This window comes from Gorilla gorilla, chromosome 1, assembly GCF_029281585.2.
Source record: "Gorilla gorilla gorilla isolate KB3781 chromosome 1, NHGRI_mGorGor1-v2.1_pri, whole genome shotgun sequence".
Lineage (NCBI taxonomy): Eukaryota > Metazoa > Chordata > Mammalia > Primates > Hominidae > Gorilla > Gorilla gorilla.
In genome coordinates this window covers 174,940,871-174,961,793 of record NC_073224.2, presented here as the reverse complement: position 1 = coordinate 174,961,793, position 20,923 = coordinate 174,940,871, and the positions used below count along the sequence as shown (strand labels likewise).

The 20,923-nt window shown below is 43.1% G+C and overlaps 1 protein-coding gene across 1 annotated transcript in view; it reads right to left on the bottom strand.

Moving 5' to 3' along the window:
• The window catches only part of JAK1 (Janus kinase 1), a 232,544-nt gene that overhangs the window by 189,392 nt on the left and 22,229 nt on the right, over positions 1-20,923 (bottom strand). The gene's annotated exons all lie outside the window — the stretch shown is intronic.

Below are 20,923 nucleotides of genomic sequence, written 5' to 3'. Positions count from 1 at the left end.
CCTGGGTTCATGCCATTCTCCTGCCTCAGCCTCCCGAGGAGCTGGGACTACAGGTGCCCACCACCATGCCAGGCTAATTGTTTGTATTTTTAGTAGAGATGGGGTTTCACCGTGTTAGCCAGGATGGCCTCAATCTCCTGACCTCATGATCCACCCACCTCGGCCTCCCAAAGTGCCGGGATTACAGGTGTGAGCTACTGCGCCCGGCCGAGGGAACCACTTTCTAATCCTATCACCATAGATTAGTTTGCCTGCTCTGGGACTGCATATAAATGGAGTCATACCGTATTTATTATTTTGCGTCTGGTGTCTTTCACTCACCATGGTTCTAGATTCATCCTTTTTTTTTTTTTTTTTGCATGTACCAGTGGCTCGTTCCTTTTATTGCTGAGTAGTATTCCTTTGTATGAATATATCACAATGTGTTTATCCAATCTCCTATTGCTGGACATTTGAATTGTTTTCCATTTTCGGCTGTTATGAATACAAGTACTATGAGCATTCTTGTACAAAACTTTTTGTGGCCATATATTTCCATGTTTTGGGGGTATATACCTAGGAGTAGAATAGCTGGTAACTCTATGTTTAATCATTTGAGGACCTGCCAGACTGTTTTCCAAAGTGTCTGTACCACCTACATTCCTACCAGCAAGGTACAAGGGTTCTAATTTCTCCATATCCTTGCCAACACTTGTTCATATTTTTTATTACAGCCATCCTAGGGGGCGTAAAGTTATATCTCATTGTGGTTTTGATTTGCATTTTCTTAATGATTAATGATGTTGAACATCTTTTCAAGAGTTTATTGGCTACTTGTACATCTTCTTTGGGGAAATGTCTATTCATATCATTTGCTCATTTTAAATTGGGTCATTTGTCTTTTTATTGTTGAGTCCTAATTGATTCTTAACTTGGGTGAAATTGAATTGAGAGTCTTTTGTAACAGGTAAGCCTCTTGCAGTTGAAAGTAACAGAAAATCCAACATACATTATTAGCTTAAGCATTAATGGAACTTGTTGTATCACAGAACTGAAAGTTCTTGGAGGTAGTTCTGGCTTCAAGAGTGGCCTGGTCCAAAGCAAAAAAAAAAAAAAAAAAAAAAAAAACGCTAGGGGTGGTGGCTCACACCTGTAACCCCAGCACTTTGGGAGGCTAAGGTGGGCAGATCACATGAGGTCAGGAGTCTGAGACCAGCCTGGCCAACATGGTGAGACTCCATTTCTACTAAAAATACAAAAATTAGCCAGGCGTGGCGGCAGGCACCTGTAATCTCAGCTACTCAGGAGGCTGAGGCACGAGAATCATTTGAACCCGGGAGGCAGAGGATGCAGTGAGCTGAGATCGTGCCATTGCACTCTAGCCTGGGCAACAAGAGCGAAACTGTCTCTCAAAAAAAAAAAAAAAAAAAAAAAAAGTGACACCAGAACCTGATTTCTTCCTTCTCCCCTCTTAGCTCTGTTTTCACTGTCTGAGCCCCATTCTTGGATAGGCCTCACCAATTAGAACAGCAAGATGGCTATAGCAGCTCCAGCCACACATTCTTCCAGGTTCAGGCCAACAGGAGAAGAGTGCTTGCTCACAGAAGCACTGGCAAAAAGACTTACGGGTCCTGACTGATTACAGATCAATCCAAACTGCAGTGGCCAAGAGGAATAGGTACACTGATTTAGGGGGATTCACAGATCCCATTCCCGAAGCAAGGGTTAGAGCCCACCCGAAACATGGATTCCAAGTCGGGGAAGAGGGAGTTATCCAGAGAGAAATTAGAATACATTTACCAAAAGAGGAGGAAAAGGGATGTCGGGGATGTCGAAAACTAGCAAATGTCCACTACAGTGCTTCCCAACCACGGCCTCACTAAAAATCAACATGATTTTTATCTAATCAACTAAGCAAAGAGGTGAGGCCACAGGGTAAAATACTATTATTGACACAGGAATATGGATAAAGGCAAGAGAATAGTTAGCCAGCAGTAAAATCATTAAAAAGTCACTAAATTTAGCATCTGAAGACCTGGCTCGAATCCTAGGTTTGCTACTTGCTAGCACTATGACCTTGGAAAAAATCACTTAACTTTACAAATCAATTTTTTTTTCTTTCTTTTTTCTTTCCTTTTTTGAGACAGGGTCTTACTCTGTCACCCAGGCTAGAGTGCGCTGGCATGATCACAGCTCACTGTAGCCTCGACCTCCTAGGCTCAAGAAATGCTTCCAGCTCAGCCTCCCGAGTAGCTATGACTATAGGTGCATACCACCATGCCTGGCTAATTTTTTATATTTTTTGTAGAGATGGGGTTTTGCCATGTTGCCCAGGCTACTCTTATACTCCTGGACTCAAGCGATCCTCCTGCCTTGACCTCCCATAATGCTGGGATTACAGGCATGAGCCACCACACCCAGCCAAACCACATTTTTCTAAGCCATAAAGTAGGGATTACCTCAAATTATCATTCCAGCATCATAGGTTGGTTCTAGAAATATAAACCTGTAAAAGTGCCTGGCACATAGAGGATATTCACTCTGAAATCCTGGGTCATAACTTTGTCTACATGCCTTCCATGTGATCCCACCCCAACGCTACTTCCTATCCAGCCAGTGTTTGCTTTCCAGATGGGATTGCAGAGATTTCCACAGAAAGTCTTTTGAACCATTACCTTATTGAGCCCCAAACTGTAATTTCAGCTATGTGATTAGAGCATTGTTCTATCAACACCGAGAATGGTTTCTGGCTGGAATGTCAGTGGAGCATGGTGAGCCAGACACAGGCAGTCCTTTGAACACAGCCTGGGGTATAAGACAGAGATGATCATCACAGTTGGAGATCTAGAAAATGTCCCTGGAGACCTCAGAATCCCACGGTTTGGCTTCCAGCAGTGAAAATGAGTGCCAGCTTCCCCTCTCAAAGCACGCTGCCCCTCTGGATTCTAGTTTGTTAACTAATCCTTTCCTCCTCTAGAACAGGAAAGAAGGAAGGAAGGGTTTGGAACTGTTCCATTGGTAGCCCCAGAATTTCTACATAAGAAAAGCTTAGGGGCAGCCATCTGGCTGCTATGAGCTTCTAGAGGAGTTGCTTTTGAAATTGTTTGCATTTTAAATAAGGTTTGGCCAGGTGCAGTGGCTCACACCTGTAATCCCAGCACTTTGGGAGGCAGAGGCGGGCAGATCACCTGAGGCCAGGAGTTTGAGACCAACCTGGCCAACATGGTGAAACCTCATCTCTACTAAAAAATACAAAAATTAGCCAGGCATGGCGGAGTGCACCTCTGGAGCCAGAGGCAGGAGAATTGCTTGAACCTAGGAGGTAGAGGCTGCAGTGAGCTGAGATTGCGCCACTGCACTCTAGCCTGGGCAACAGAGTTAGGCAGTCTCAAAAAAATAAAAACCATTTTTTTTAAATAAGCAGGTTTCATTCAGATTGTATATTATTTGAGATGGCCTGAGTAGAGCTGGTTATCTGGAAACTTTTGGGGTTTTTTGTTTTTTTTAGATGGAGTATCACTCTGTCGCCCAGGCTGGAGTGCAGTGGTGCAATCTCGACTCACTGCAACCTCTGCCTCCTGGGTTCAAGCTATTCTCCTGGCTCAGTCTCTTGAGTAACTGGGACTACAGGCGCACACCACCACACCTGGGTAATTTACCACACCTGGCTAATTTTTTTTTTTTCTTTTAGTAGAGATGGGGTTTCACCATGTTGGCCAGGCTGACCTCAAGTGATCCGCCCATCTCAGCCTCCCAAAGTGCTGGGATTACAGGTGTGAGCCACTGCGCCCAGCCAATTATCTCGAAACTTTGATCATCCTTGACATCACTGCCGCCTGTCCTCCTCCAATTCCCTTGGTCTATCTCTGACTGATGCCGGCAGAAGAAGCAGAGCAAAATCTCCTTACATGTATTTTTGCTCCGCTTCCTGTCAATTTGGGTCCTCTAGGAAGCAGACAGGCACCAGGATGGGTTTATAAGTGAAAGCACTGGGTTGTAATAACTGTGAAAGGCAAAAGGAAGAGGGAGCTGGAGAGGGCAGGGAAAGCCTTAAAACCATGTTGCAGGTCTGAGACTTGTAAAAGGAGAAGGGTAAGGAAGGATGACTGTGTGGGTGAATAGAGTCTCAGACTGTGGTGCAGCTCTGGAAATGTCCTGGTCAGCCTAATAGGGAGCTCTGGCACAAGGATTGCCCTCAAAAAAGTCCCACGTTGTATGGCAGTGGTCATGCCCTAGTACCCCTGCCATGCTCAGTCATTGGTAGAGGGCTGCCTGGGAGAAAGTGCTGCACCCTGGATGCTGGGGTGGATCCAGACTAGAAGCTGTCAGCATTCTGCATTCCTTGCAGCAGGTTTTTTCTGGAAGGGAAGTCTGCGTGGCACGCTGCCACAGCTGGCACAACCCCAACAGCTGTCCAGCCATTCTGCTCTTACCTATAATCAAGCTCACAGAAGGGAAGTAGAGTGCTTTTGTGCTCCACAGAACTGCCTGAGCTCTTTTTATGATTCCTTTGGGTGAACCCTCAGTAAGTCAATCTGTGCCTTAGGTTTCTTGTCTGAAATATTTCCTTTGCCTGGAACGCTTTTCCCTCAGCTACACTAATAACTCAATGCCTCATCTCCTTGAGGTCTCTGCTCATGTGCTGTCTCATCAGTGAGTCCTTCCCTGACTAATTAAAATAGCAATCCCCTCACAATTCTTATTCTCCTTCCCAGTGTTATTTTTCTCCATAGCACTTACCCTATCTAATTTTAAAAGTTTATTTTTATATTTATCTGTCTCCTTTGATTAGAATATAATGGATGTCAAGTCAGGAGATTTTGTCTGCTGTTCTATCCCTAGCACCCAGAATAGTGACTAGCATATAGCAAATGCCATTAACTATGTGGCAAATGGAAGGAAGGAAGGAAGAAAGGAAGGAAGGGAGGGAGGGAGGGAGGGAGAAAGGGAGGGAGGGAGGGAGGGAGGAAGGGAGGGAGGGAGGGAGGGACTGGTATAACCATACAAATCATGTAAAAGTTGATAGATACCACTAATCCTTTCTCTTTCTGATGCAAACTTCTTATCTAAGAAGATCATCTAACCCCTTGAAGAGAGCAATGAAGTCATTGAAACTTACAAAAATGTGTCACTAAAAATTGGAACTTTAAGTCAAAGACAGAAAACTTATTTACTAATTGTATTCTTTTTATCAGATACCATGTTACATGTTTTTACATATGTTATCTGATTTAATCCTCCCAATAGCACTGAGATAAGGGTTATCATCCCGATTTTGTGGGCAAGGAGGGTGAGGCCCAAATAACATGGCCAATGTCACACACAACTGGAAGTATGGAATTTAAATTCAGATTTATCTGATACCAACAAATAAGAAACAGACTTCAGTGCCAAATAAGAGGAGAGGAGCAAAATTAACTCACCATTTGATAGTAAAAATATGAACAAAGTAAAAGAATCATTACAAAGGACAAAGGAAGGAATTACTTTTACTATGCAGGGGTCAAGGCTCAATATCAGTTACCCAATCCAATGAGGATACCATCTTCTTACAATAGTGGGTATTTATTTTTCCTTTTTTTTTTCTCCTGAGACAGGGTCTCACTCTGTCACCCAGGCTAGAGGGCAGTGGCATGATCACACCTCACTGCAGCCTCAAACTCCAGGGCTCAGGTGATACTCCCATCTCAGCCTCTCAAGTAGCTGGGACTACAGACATAAACCACTGTGCCCAGCTAATTTTTTTTGTATTTTTTGTAGAGATGGAGTTTCACTATGTTGCCCAGGCTGGTCTTAAACTACTGAACTCAAGTGATCTGCCTGCCTCAGCCTCCCAAAGTGCTGGGGTTACAGGCATGAGCCAACACACCCAGCCTATTTTTCCTTTTAAAAGTCTGTTATGCAGAAATACCATTTGACCCAGCAATCCCATTACTGGGTATATACCCAAAGGAATACAAATCGTTCTATCATAAAGATATATTCACATGTATGTTCACTGCAGCACTACTCGCCATAGCAAATACTTGGAATCAACCTAAATGTCCATCATTGGTATTTGAAAATAAAATATGGTACATACACCATGGAGTACTATGCAGCCATAAAAAAGAATGAGATCATGTCCTTTGCAGGAACATGGATGGAGCTGGAGGCGATTATCCTTAACAAACTAATGCAGGAACAGAAAACTAAATACCACATGTTCTCACTTACAAGTGTGAGCTAAATGATGAGAACGCATGGACACATAGAGGGGAACAAGAGACACTGGGGCCCATTGGAGGGTAGAGAAAGAGGATCAGGAAGAATAACGAATGGGTACTGGGCTTAATAGTGGGTAATGAAATAATCTGTACAACAAACCCCACAACACAAGTTTACCTACATAAGAAACTTGCACATGTACTTCTGAACTTAAAAGTTAAAAAGTTAAAAAAAAAAGTCTGTTATGGACTGTGTGTTCCCCCACACCAAAATCCGTATTTTGAAGCCCTAATCCCCCGTGTGATGGTATTAGGAGGTGAGGCTTTGGGGAAGTAATTAGGTTTAGCGAGATCATGAGGATGGAGCCCATGGTGGGATTAGTGCCCTTATTAAAAGAGGAAGGGATACCAGCACTCTCTCTGCAATGTGTGAGGGCACAGCAAGAAGGTGGCCATCTGCAAACCAGGAAGAGAGCTCTCACAAGGAACTGAACCAGCTGGCATCTTGATCTTGGATTTCCCAGCCTCCAGAACTGTGAGAAATAAATTTCTGTTGCTTAAGCCACCTAGTCTACAATATTTTGTTATGGCAGCCCAAATAAACTGAGACAAAGTCTCAGAAACTCACAGACATGTTGTATCAGAAACCATCCCTTAGAAGAGAAAGTTTCTCGTTCTTGCAGTAAAAAGCCAATTAATAAACGGGAGGATAGAATTTGAAAATCATCAGTGAATGCTAAAACTAGTGGGTGAGTGTTTGATGAGGAACAGAATATTTACATAGTCCCCAAAACCTCCTGACAATTTTTTTTTTTTGAGACAGAGTCTCACCCTGTCACCCAGGCTGGAGTGCAGTGGTGCGATCTCTGCTCACTGCAACCTCCACCTCCCAGGTTCAAGTGATTCTCCTGCCTCAGCCTCCCAACTAGCTGGGATTACAGGTGCACACACCAGGCCCAGCTAATTTTTGTATTTTTAGTAGAGATGGGGTTTCACCATGTTGGCCAGGCTGGTCTTGAACTCCTGACCTCAGGTGATCCACCCGCCTCTGCCTCCCAAAGTGCTGGGATTACAGGCGTGAGCCACTGCACCTGGCCTCAGTGACCAGTTGTTTTTTAATTGCAAAAGAAAAAACGGTGGCCGGTGCAGTGGCTCATGCATGTGGTCCCAGGACTTTGGGGGGCAGAGGTGGGTGGAATGCTTAAGCCCAGGAGTTTAACACCACCCTAGACAACACGGCAACACCCCATCTCTACAAAAAATACAACAGCTAGCTGGGTGTGGGGGCGCACACCTGTAGTCCCAGCTACTCAGTAGGCTGAGGTGGGAGGATCAGTTGAGCCAGGGAGGGTGAGACTGAAGTGAGCCGAGATCAAGTCACTACACTCCAGCCTGGGCAACAGAGTGAGAGACCCTATCTCAAAAAAAAAAAAAAAAAAGGAAAAATAGTCACTTTACAGTGGGGAAATATGGTGGATACCGCCTTAACCAGAGTTCAAAGTACGTGATGTTCTAAGATAAAGCAGCATCATGTACTTTCTCATATAAAGTGCTGAGAAGGACAAAACACTACTTCTGTGGTATTTCTGCTCAAAATATACAACCTGAATGTGATCACTAGGCAAGTCAGAACACTTGTAGGAGTTATTTTGTAGAACATTCTACAAAATAACTGCCCTGTACTTTTTTAAAAATTTCAAGTAAGAGAAAGTCAATGAAAAGCTGAGGAACTCTTCCAGATTAAAGAAGATTACAGAGATGAGACAACCAAATGCACTGCATGGTCTAAGACTGGATTTGACCTGGGAAAGTCAAACAACTACAAAAAGACATTATTAGGGCAATTAATGGAATTTGTCCATGGACCCTGGATTAGATAACAGTATTGTATCAAAGTTAAATTTCTTGTTTTAATCATTTTGCTATGGTTATATAAGAGAATGTCCTTTTTTTCAGCAAATAATCTGAAGTGTTTAGGGGTCCCCTAACATCTCATGTCTCCAATTTACTCTAAAATTTTTTCAGAAAAAAATCATACACACATGCCAGAGACAGAGAGAGAATGATAAAGGAAATGAGCTAAAACAACTGATGATTCTGGGTTAAGGGCACACAGAATTTGAGACTGTATCAAAATTAAAAATTAAAGAAATGTGCTTTGTATCTCAAAGACCCTCTCTTGATGTTAACCTAGGGGCTGGAGAAACACAGATTTTTCTTTTTCTTTTTTTTTTTTCTTGTGAGATGGGGTCTTGCTTTGCTGCCCAGACTTGAGTGCAGTGGCGCGATCTCAGCTCACTGCAACCTCTGCCTCCTGGGTTCAAGCAATTCTCCTGCCTCAGTTTCCCGAGTCGCTGGGACTACAGGCACGCACCACCACGCCCAGCTAATTTTTGTATTTTTAGTAGAGACGGGGTTTTGCCACATTGGCCAGGCTGGTCTCAAACTCTTGACCTCAGGTGATCCACCCACCTCAGCCTCCCAAAGTGCTGGGATTACAGGCGTGAGCCACCACACCCAGCCTAGATTTTTCTTTAAAGCTTTGAATTATTTTGCAAATCAAGATAAGAAACTCAGGAGAGTTCCAGAATGCACAGTGCTAATTTCTATTGGAAATGTAATTTACTCTTTTGTTCTAAGTGCTCATCAGATACTGTCTGAGTACTGGTCATTCTGTCTGAAGTGGTTGTTTACAGCGAGCCCTTTTGCAAAATGGAACATTTTCTAATGCCAATTTCGTAAATGGAAACACAATATATGCAAAAAAAAAAAAAAAAAACAGGCTAAAGGAAATACAATGAATCCACTCAAAATAATTTCAAATGACCTGGCTTTATTTTCTTAACCTTGACGTTACTGTTATAATCCTTCCATACATGAAGCCTGAGTGACGGCAGGATTGTTTAGGGAGAAATCAGTGGGTATCTATTTTCTTAAAGTACTTATAAATTAGAAACTACGTATGGCCATCTTCTCAGTGTCTTCATGCATCCAGTTTTTAAATTAGCTTTGCTACTGTCTATTTCTCTATGTTAGACTGCCCACCAGTGTTATGGGGCACCTATTAGGTGCTATGAAAGTGTAAAAGACTGAGACATGGGTCTCTGTGGCAGAGACCACTACTTAATAGCCATTCTTTCTTGGAAACAAAAAACCTTTATTGTTGGGTATGTCAGTGTACCTGGCTATAAAATATTTTCCAGCCTTCCTTGCAAATTTGGTGGCCAATGAGCTATTAGCGAGACTTCCAGAAAAAGTCTTTAAAATTTGGCTGGGAAGCCTACCCTTTACCCTTAATCCTTTCCACCTTCTTGCCTGGAACAGAAATATGAAGGCTGGACTTCCAGAAGCCATCTGGTTAACACAAGGAAAAGGCCCCCACCCTGGGGATGGCAGAGGAAATAGCAAAAAGAGGCTATGTTCCTGTTTTTGGATTTTAGAGACAGACTCTTGTGCTGTCACTCTTGCGCTCTCACTGCAGCCTCTAACTCCTGGGGTCAAGCGATCATCCCAGCTCAGCCTCCCGGGAGCTAGAATGACAGGTGTGTGCCCAACATAATAATAAAATAATAAATTTTTTTTAAATAATAAAATTTAAAATTTTTTTTTATTTTTGTAGAAATGGAGTCTCGGTATGTTGCCCAGGATGGTTTCAAACTCCCAACCTCAAGCAATCCTCCCACCTTGGCCTCTCAAGGGGCTGGAATTACAGGTATGAGCCACCATACCTGGCCTCAACTCCTGTATCTCCAGAACTAGTGACTGAATACAACTCTTAAATTATATAATATCTGATTTCATGAACAAATTCAGCAGAGACTAATGCACACAAAATAATTAGAAAACATTGCCCATTTGGGTGAAGTGGCTCATGCCTGTAATCCCAGTGCTTTGGGAGGCTGAGGCAGGAGGACTGCTTGAGGCCAGGAGTTTGAGATCAGCCCAGGTAACATTGTGAGACTCCCGTAGTACCAAAAAAAAAAAAAAAAAAGGAAACACTTCCGTATAATATGTAGTGTAAGAGAAAGTATAGGTAGACAGAGTAAGAGCTTTAGAATCCATCACTCCTGCAGTTCACTCCTCAGCTTAGCAATTTAGAGTGTGTGATTTTGGGCAAATTATATAACATTTCTAAACTTCTGTTTCCCTTTTCATGAAATGAAGATGATAATAATTACCTTGTGTAATTGTAATAAGGAGTAGAGATAATGTGCCTGGCACTCAATATATGCTTAATAAATGATAATAGTAATTTATAAGCTATACAAACTCACAGAAATAAGAAATTGATATGGATCAAAAGCCTTAGAGAATAAGTAGGATTTTACTATTCAGGATGGGGAAAGGGGAAAGGTATTCCACATGGATAAAAGGAAAGGCCAGTACAACATGGGTAGAGACATAAAGATTGGCTGAATATAACGTATTTGATAACTACAAGGAAATTAACATAACTGGTGTTGAAGAGTTGAGGAAAACGGGATGGCATATAAATAGGGTGAGATCAGGATGGCACAGATGGGGTGGGATCAGGCTGAAAGCCAAAGAGAAGACACACGACTTGATATGGAAGAGCAAAGAGAATTCATACAAAAGGAAGGATCAGGACAGACATAATAAAAGCTCATTACCCTAAGGTCTTCAGTTATCCTAAGTGATTTTCTTTTGGAACAAGTGACAAGGAAATGACTCTGAGTGCCAAATGGAAGGTGAGTGTCTAATCCAAAAAGGTAGCCATTAATTTAATGGAAAGATTTTCTAATGGCAAACATTAATCTAGTTGTTAGAAAGGTACTACGGGGTAGCTTGAGTTCACACAAGCTTTCTTCCTGTGGTTTCCCTATAAAATGAAGAATTATGGCAAAGTTGTTTTTCACTTAAAAAAAGTAATCAAGCCAATCAGACAAAATATGTTTCTCCATGCAAACCATGAAACACCAGCTGAAATTCACTGTTTTGTTTCTCATGGTATCTTTTTCTTCTCTATCTCATTTAAAAAATTCTCTTAGTGGCTGGGCACGGTGGCTCATGCCTGTAATCCCAGCACTTTGCGAGGCCAAGGCGGGCGGATCACTTGAGGTCAGGAGTTCAAGACCAGCCTGGCTAACATGGTGAAACCTTGTTTCTACTAAAAATACAAAAAATTAGCCAGGCATGGCAGTGTGCACCTGTAATCCCAGCTACTCAGGAGGCTGAGGCAAGAGAATTGCTTGAACCTGGGAGGCGGAGGTTGCAGTGAGCTGAGATCGCACCATTGCACTCCAGCTTGGGCAACAAGAGTGAAACTCCATCTCAAAATAAATAAATAAATAAATAAATAATAAATTCTCTTAGTAATGCCATTTGTTTCCAGAAAATACTTTAGGATTTTCTCGAGGTAAAGATTAAGAGGTTGTTAACCCACCCTTTCACGTGGTTTCACAGAATCATCACACTGTACAATAGAGTTCATTATTGCCTTTCCTACATAGCAGAATAGAAACTGGCAAGCTAAACCAGCTTCTTGTGACCTGTAGTTTCTAGACAGAGCCCATCCATGAGTTCTAGTCAGAGAATTCTTCTCTTCCTTCTCATAATCTGATATAGAATGTGTAGTAGGAACTATAAGCAAGTGAGTATAAAGTTTAGCTGAGGAAACGCATCCGTGAGATGTCATGGAAAAGGTATGAACTTGGAGTTGAGGAGACTTGACCTTCAGTGCTGACTCTAGAAGTAAACTGGGAAACGTTGAGCAAATCAGATTTTCTCGACTTCATTCTACTCTCCTGTAAAATAAGGATAAACACTTCCTATTTCAGCAAGTCCTTCCTTGAGACGTCTGCATAAAATAATGTATGACAGTGTTCTCTAAAGTTTAAAAAATTGTAGAAGTGTGATATCTTCTATAGACACTTGGAGTGCCTACCCACCCTGTTCCCTTCTTTGGGGAGTGTCCCTATCACACATTCCAAAGGACGGACCCAGGAAGCACATCTGAAATAATCATAGCAACATCACTAAAAGAAAAGAGCTGGCCAGACGTGGTGGTTCACGCCTGTAATCCCAGCACTTTGGGAGGCCGAGGCGGGCAGATCATGAGGTCATGAGTTCGAGACCAGCCTGGCCAACATGGTGAAACCCCGTCTCTACTAAAAATACAAAAAATTATCCGGGTGTGGTAGCGCATGCCTGTAGTCCCAGCTACTCAGGAGGCTGAGGCAGAAGAATCACTTGAACCCGGGAGGTAGAGGTTGCAGTGAGCCGAGATTGTGCCACTGTACTCCAACCTGGGTGACAGAGACTCCGTCTCAAAAAAAAGAAAAGAAGAGTGACAGTTTGGGATGATGAAAAAGTTATTGGGATGGATAGTGTGATGGTCGCACAACAACATGTATGTATTTAATGTCACTGAATTGTACACGTGAAAGTAGTGTACCTTGACTAAGGTTGGAAGATTGCTTGAGTCCAGGAGTTTGAGACCAGCCTGGGCAAAATAGTGAAACCCCATCCCTATAAAAAGAGTTTAAAACTTACCCAGGAATAGCGGTACACATCTGTAGTCCTAGCTGCTTGAGAGGCTAAGGCGGGAGAGTCACTTGAGCCCAGGAGTTTGAGGCTGCAGTGAACTATGATAAAGCCACTGCACTCCAGCCTGGGCAACACAGTGAAAGTCCCCATGCAGGCCAAAGTTATAAGGGAGCAGGGAACAAGGTATGGGCAGCGAAAGTCTGAAGGAAATAAGAGACCAGAGAAGGGTGAGGGGGATTGTCTGACAACTTTCCAATTTCTATGTGTCTTGCACATTGTATCTTCGTGACTGCCCTATGTGCTTATTAACATAACTGCTTTCACTTAGGCTACTCCAATGAGCTTTGCAATTTGCAACCAAATGAGTTCTAATTATTCTACAAAGTATTTCAAGAGTAAAGAAGAGCTGTGTATGCAAAAATATCTGGAGCATTGCTCTTTATAATAATGAAACTTTGGAAAGAACTGAGTTGCCCAATAACTAGGGAATAATAAATTGTACTATGTCCATTCAATGGACTATTATGTAATCATTACAGTACATGGACATAAAAACTGTGCATAACTAGAGTAATTACAATAGTCTTCAAAAATAAATACATGCTTATAAGGATTGAGAAACGCTGGGTGTGGTGGCTCATGCCTATAATCCCAACATTTTGAGAGGCTGAGTCAGGTGGATCACTTGAGACCAGCAGTTCAAGACAGCCTGGTTAACACAGCAAAGACCCCATCTCTACAAAAAATTTAATAATTAGCAGGGCGTGGTAGCACATACCTGTAGTCCCAGCTATTCAGGAGGCTGAGATGGGAGGATCACTTAAGCCCAGGAGTTCGAGTTTGCAGTGATCTGTAATTATGCCACTGCACTCCAGCCTGGGTGACAGAGCAAGCAAGACCTCATCTCAAAAAGAAAAAGAAAAACGATTGAGAAAAAAGCTATGCAAATATATCAAAAGCTGTGATGGTAGGAAAAAGGGGTGTGTGTGTGTTTTCTATATTGTTCAAAATCATATGAAGTTTTTTTGTTTGTTTGTTTTTTGAGATGGGGGGTCTCATTATTTTGCCCAGGCTGGCCTCAAACTCCTGGCTCAACTCCTCCTGCCTCAGCCTCCCAAGTAGCTGGGACTACAGGTGTGCACCACCGTGCCCAGCTTGTATTAAGTTCTTGAGAAAAATTTGAGAGCTCTTAAAAATCCCCTTTATTAAAATATTTGATAGAATTTTCAAGTTTCAGAACTTAAAATAATTTTAGAAGTCAATAAGTATAGTTTTTCATTTCTTCAGACTGTACATTTCTAGTGATAACGAGCCCTCTGCTCTCTAATATAAAGTAACTGCACCCAGGTAGGAAGATCGCTTGAGCCCAGGAGCTGGAGACCAGCCTGCGCAACATAGAAAGACCCCATCTCTACAAAGAATTTAAAAATTTAGCCAGGAGTGGTGGCATGTGCCTATAGTCTTAGCTACTCGGGAGGCTGAGGCAAGAGGATCGTTCCTCTTGCCAGGAGGTCAAGGCTGCAGTGAGCTGTGATGACACCATTGTACTCCAGCCTGGGCAACAGAGTGAGACCTTATTTCTGAAGAAGAAAATAATAAATAAATAAATAAATAAAGTCTCTATAAAGTAGCTGCCAACCCTCTGCTTGAACAACTTTGGGGACCTAAGTGCCCAAGTTGCTCCTATGATTGGCTTGTTACAAAGTTCTGCCTCACATTATGTCTGTAGTTTCTTCCCCTTAGCTCTAGTTTTCCCTGTTGAGGTCAAGTCTATCCCTTCTTACGTGGGAATGTTTGGGGCCATCTGGGTGCACAACCTGTGCAACAGGGCACTGTGTCCAGAAGGGCCCCAAGCTCGGTTTAATGCTCTTATGTTGCCAGTTTGAAATTCTTTTTCTTTTTTCTTTTCTTTTTTTTTTTTTTTTTTTTTGAGACAGAGTTCTGCTCTTGTTGCCCAGGCTGGAGTACAATGGCGCGATCTCAGCTCACTGCAACCTCTGCCTCCCGGGTTCAAGCGATTCTCCTGCCTCAGCTTCCTGAGTAGCTGGGATTACAGGCATGTGCCACCACGCCCAGCTAATTTTTGCATTTTTAGTAGAGACGGGGCTTCCCCATGTTGGTCAGGCTGGTCTGGAACTCCCGACCTCAGGTGATCTGCCCGGCTCGGCCTCCCAAAGTGCTAGAATTACAGGCGTGAGCCACCATGCCCAGCCATTCCATTTTGAAATTCTTAATACTTTTTGGAAGAAGGGGACCCACTTTTTCAGTTTGCACTGGGCCCCACAAATTATGTAGCCAGTCCTGAAAATATTTCAAATAACTTTTATTTCAAACCTCCCCATTCCTTTAGACATCTTTGTTCGTTTGTTTTGAGACAAGGTCTCACTCTGTCACCCAAGCTGGAGCGCATTGGCATGATCTTGGCTCACTGCAACCTCCGCCTCCCAGGTTCAAGCAATTCTCGTGCCTCAGCCTCCTGAGTAGCTGGGATTACAGGTGCCCACCACCACACCCAGCTAATTTTTGTACTTTTAGTAGAGACGAGTTTCGCCACGTTGGCCACGCTGATCTCAAACTCCTGGCCTCAAGTGATCTGCCCACCTCGGCCTCCCAAAGTGCTGGGATTACAGGCGTGAGCCACCGCACCCAGCCTTTTGTGTGTGTGTGTGTGTTTGTGTAGAGACATGATCTCGCTATGCTGCCTAGGTTGGTCTCAAACTCCTGGCCTCAAGCAATCCTCCTGCCTCGGCCTCCCAAAGTGCTGGGATTACAGGCTTGAGCCGCCACACCCAGCCAGTACACACACACATATACATATTAACCTCATCTGATAGTTTGAGATAATAGATGGGAAAGTGTTTTGAACAGTAAAAGTCCTATGAAAATGCAAGGGGGCCAGGTGTGCCACCACTGCCAACCTAGACATCCTTTTGACCATGCCGGTTGCTCTCTTTGTTCCCACAACTCACTACAGACTCTAGATATGATTGAGTCAGTGTGGAGTATAGAGATAACTCAAACAACCTTGTTATAAAAGTTCCTAGTATATATGTTTTTAGTAATAGATAATACTTATCCAATGTTTACTATATGGCAGGCATTATGTTAAATACATTATATGTGTTATTAAATCCTCACCACAATCTTTCTAGTTAAGAAACAGATTTATCTTCAGTTTACAGATAAGTAAACTGTGGCTTCGAGAGGTTACATCATTTGTAAGCTACTACAGTCAATAGGTGGCAGAAAGAAACTCAAACCCAGGTTTGACTGACTCTTTTACACTATGTTCTACTATGGCTTCTCTCAAATTATTAGAGGTATTCACACTATTTGGGGACACTAAAGGCAACACACATTGAGCTGCGTACCAGTGGTGATCTTAAACTGTCAATGACTTTTGATCTAGGGTGATTCAGCAGGAAAGGTATTTTTGGATGCTGACTGAGCTTCTCCGACACAGCCATTGCCTTTTCCAGGGTTATGTGTTCTATTTGGTTCCTTCCTGAGGATTCCCCCCATTCCCCTAGGCTTATCCTCTGTATTAGTTTCCAATAGCTGCTGTAAGAAACTACCACAAACTTAGTGTCTTAAAAACAACACAAGTTGTTTTTAAGGTCAAAAGTCTGAAATGCGAAGAGGCACAGTGGCTTACACCTGTAATCCCAGCACTTTGGGAGGCTGCAGCGGGTGGATCACCTGAGGTCAGGAGTTCAAGACCAACCTGGCCAACATGGCAAAACCCTGTCTCTACAAAAAATACAAAAATTAGCCAGACATGGTGGTGGGCACCTATAATCCCAGCTACTCGGGAGGCTGAGGCAGGAGAATTGCTTGAAATTAGGAGATGGAGGTTGTAGTGAGCCAAGATTGCCCCACCACACTCCAGCCTGGGCAACTAGAGCAAGACCGTGTCTCCAAAAAAAAAAAAAAGAAGTCTGAAATTGGGCCTCAAAGGGCTAACATCAAGGTGCTAGCACAGATGCTTTCCTTCTGGAGGCTCTGGAAAGAATCTGTTCCTTGACCTTTCTATCTTCTAGAGGCCACCTGCCTTCTGTGGCTCGAGGCCACTTCACTCCAGCCTGTGCTTCTGTCATCACATCTTCTCTGACTCTCCTGCTTCCCACTTGTAAGAACCCTGTGATTACCCTGACCCACCTGGGTAATCCACAGTAATCTCTCGACCTTACAATCAGGGGATGAGCAACCTTCATTCCATCTGCAAGCAGAATTCCCTCTTGCATTTAACATAACATGTTCTCAGGTTCCAGGGATCAGAATGTGGACCTTTATTCTACGGACCATTATTCTGTCCACAACAATCTCCCTACTCAGCCCTCACATGCACACACATGCCCAGTTCCCCCTGTGCTCTGGATTTCAGGGCCTTCCCCATCCCACTCGCCTACCCATAGTGGCGCTCTGGTTTTTCTGTATTCATTCAACAAACATTTATAGAGCACCTATTATGTCCTAGGCATTTTGCGAGGGGCAAGAGATACCAAGAAAAAAAATATAGTCCTGCTTTGAAGGACCTCACATTTCAGAGGAGCTGACAGAAAAATCATGAAACACAAGAAAACATGGCAAATATTGGGGTGGGGTAAAGGAAGCCCAGGAAGTGAAGTTTTTATATAGGACTTGGGGTCTGGGGAGGGCAGGGATATACAAAGATGTATATCATCGCTCCTGTTGCTATCACAGATCCATCATTTCGATGTAGTGGGTATCATCACGGAAAAAGAGGGCCTGCAATCTGGGCTCAGGATTTCCTGAAATGTCAAGTGCCCAAACTGATGGCAGGCAGGGCTGGACTGCTCAGAGACCACAAAGTACAGGGACACACAGACCTCCTGAAGGCCTGGCTGTTGCACGGGTCGGGGCAGCCAGCAAGAGCTCCTTATTACCGTGGTGAGGAGACCGCTGCCAAGTGGAAAAAGCTATTTACAGTGTTGAAGGGGGAAGGGCTCATCCCAGTGGGTGATTTTCTCATTTCCCCAGGCTGAACTTGACCTAAAACAAACTTTCATTTTCAAAGCTGAAAGCGGAAAACTTGCTACATACACAAAGATGGAGTTTTAGTTCCTCTGCATCTCAAATGTGGAGTCTGAGGAAAGAGCCAGTACCCCGTAAGCACTGGATGTTTTCTGTTTTAGATACTGTATCAGCCCAGGACCCTGGATATGCCTAGCGACCCACCTGTGCTCCAACCTGTGCTCTCTGTGTCATCTCCTACCTGATGGCCTCTGTGTAACCCTTATCATAGCAAACACAGAAGCGATCATCTGATTCTGTATGTTCCTGGACACAGACATTGCACAGGAACCATGGGGCGCTAGTTTCCAGCTCTGTACTGAACTCTACTGTCTCCTTTCAGAAACACAAGCAAATACATATACTATATATACATACAGTTGGTCCTCCCATCTGAAGATTCAACCAGCCATGGATCAAAAATATCTGGGCCGGGCACGGTGGCTCACGCCTGTAATCCCAGCACTTTGGGAGGCCAAGGTGGGTGGATCACCTGAGTTCAGGAGTTCTAGACCAGCCTGGCCAACATGGTAAAACCCCGTCTCTAGCAAAAATACAAAAAATTAGCCAGGCATGTTGGCAGATGCCTATAATCCCAGCTACTACTTGGGAGGCTGAGGCAGGAGAATCCCTTGAATCCAGGAGGCGGAGGTTGCAGTGAGCAGAGATCTCACCACTGCACTCCAGCCTGGGCAAGAAGAGCAAAACTCTGTCTCAAAACAAAACAAAACAAAACAAAACAAAAAAATCTGGAAAAGAAAAACAAAACAAAAAACCCCTCAAAACAGAAAACACTATAACAATAAAAAATAACAAATTTTAAAGCAGTACAGTATAACAACTATTTACATAGCATTTACATTGTATTAGGTATTACAGGCAGTCTAGAGATGATTGAAAGTATACGAGAGGATGTGCATGGGGTAAATGCAAATATTATCCCGTTTATTATCAGGAACTTCAGCTTCCATAGATTTTGCTACCTGAGGGAATCCTGAACCAATCTCCCTCAGATACTGAAGGACAACTGTATGTACTTTTCATTTTCTTAGTCTTAGTTATGAAAAACCAGGCACTCTTATTTAACACACACACACACACACACACACATACACACACACACACACACACACAAACACACCCCAGAAATTTCTTTTTACAGTGGCTCATACACAAAAAGCATAGAGAAGACTGAATTCATGTTACATCAGGTGACTTGGTGAAATAACTGGTGTTTTATATAGGGCTTTAGAGTTGGCCGAAGGTTGCCCTGGCCACTGAATTTTCTCCTTATAACAATCTTATGGAATAGCTGTCTTTGATGGGGGTCCAGCAAGTACTAGGTACCTGGCAAATCCAGAGTCCTTTTCTGAGAGCACTGACTGAACGGGAACTTTTCATTTTTTACTATGTTTGATAAAATAACTTCTGTTCTTGGTCTACAGAGAACTAAACTGAGGATGAGTTTACCTCTCTGCTTTTCTGCTTTTAGTCCCTATCTGCTAGGTGGTCATCAGCCTCAGCCAGAACACCTCTATCGCATGGGCATCACCTCCAAGGCAAACTCCGGCTTCAGTTTGTTCTGACTGATGGCCAGACAGAGAAGTGTAAAGATTCTCCTAGTGCTTCTGCAAGAGAACCACAGAGAGGAAAACACCTTTCAAGGAGTTTGGTGTGGGCCCATTACAGGTTCTCTATGTTGGAAATGACAAACCAACCCAATCAGATCCTTTCTGCAGGACAATATGAATGACAGGTGGTCTCAGAAAAAGTAGATCATGGAATCTAATGTTTTTCACTCAAAACAGTGCATGAGACCTGCTGTTTATCCCAATCGCAGAAATATGAGGACTTGGAGTTACTCTGTGACTAAAGAAGACATGGTATTGTATCTTTGTAATTAGCCTCCATTAATAAGGGGAATATAATATAAAGTCCTAATTTTTATGCCTATTCTAAAGGTGAGGAGATGGAGTCTCAGAGATATGAAGTAATCCACAAGGTCTCCTAGCTAGGAAGTGGCACCTACTTTCAATAACCTTGGTTACAGATTTTCATTAATAATAAAACAAACTCAATAGAAAAACTTTTTTAAATGTATAGACTTCAGATAATAAAAACAAAAACCTATACCACAATTTGGATGAATCTCCAGGGAGTTATTCTACATTGAAAAAAAGCCAATTCCAAAATGTTACATAGCATATGATTATATATATACATATATATACGTGTATATATATGTATATATATATACACGTATATATATACGTATATATATGTATGTGTGTGTATGTGTGTGTATATATATATATATATATAGTTTTTGTTTTTTGTTTTTGAGACAAAGTCTTGCTCTGTTGCCCAGGCTGGACTGGAGTGGCGTAATCTTGGCTCACTGCAACCTCTGCCTCCCAGACTCAAGTGATTCTCTCACCTCAGCCTCCTGAGTAGCTGGGACTACAGGCATGCACCACCACGCCTGGCTAATTTTTTTTTTTTTCTTGTTTGTTTGTTTAGATGGAGTCTCCCTCTGTTGCCCAGGCTGGAGTGCAGTGGCACAATCGCAGCTCACTGCAACCTCCGCCTCCTGGAGTCAACAATTCTCCTGCCTCAGCCTCCCAAGTAGCTAGGATTACAGGGGCCCACCACCACACCTGGCTAATTTTTGTATTTTTAGTAAAGATAGGGTTTCACCATGTTGGCCAGGCTGGTCTCGAACTCCTGACCTCAAGTGATCCACCCGCCTTGGCCTCCAAAAGTGCTGGGATTACAGACGTGATTCACCGCACCTGGCTGAATTTTTGTATTTTTTAAGAGATGAGGTTACACCGTGTTGGCCAGGCTGGTCTCAAACTCCTGACCCCAGGTAATCCACCTGCCTCGGCCTCCCAAAATGCTGGGATTACAGGTGTAAACCACTGTGCCCAGCCCTATTTACATAACATTTTTGAAAGGACATAATTTTAGAAAGCAAGGATAGACTAGTGGTTGGCAAGGGTTAGAGATATGGATGGGGCTAGGTTTGGAGGCTCAGCAGGCTGGGACCCTGAACTGGTGATGTGGAGATGGTTGTTTCTGCTTTTTGGCAAAGTGCAGAGTGAGCTTTAGGTCAGATGTTTTTCAGTGAGCCCATCACAGGAAATCCTTGGCTTTCAGGACAATTTCTGAGCTTATTGTCTACCTTAGAAAAAGTA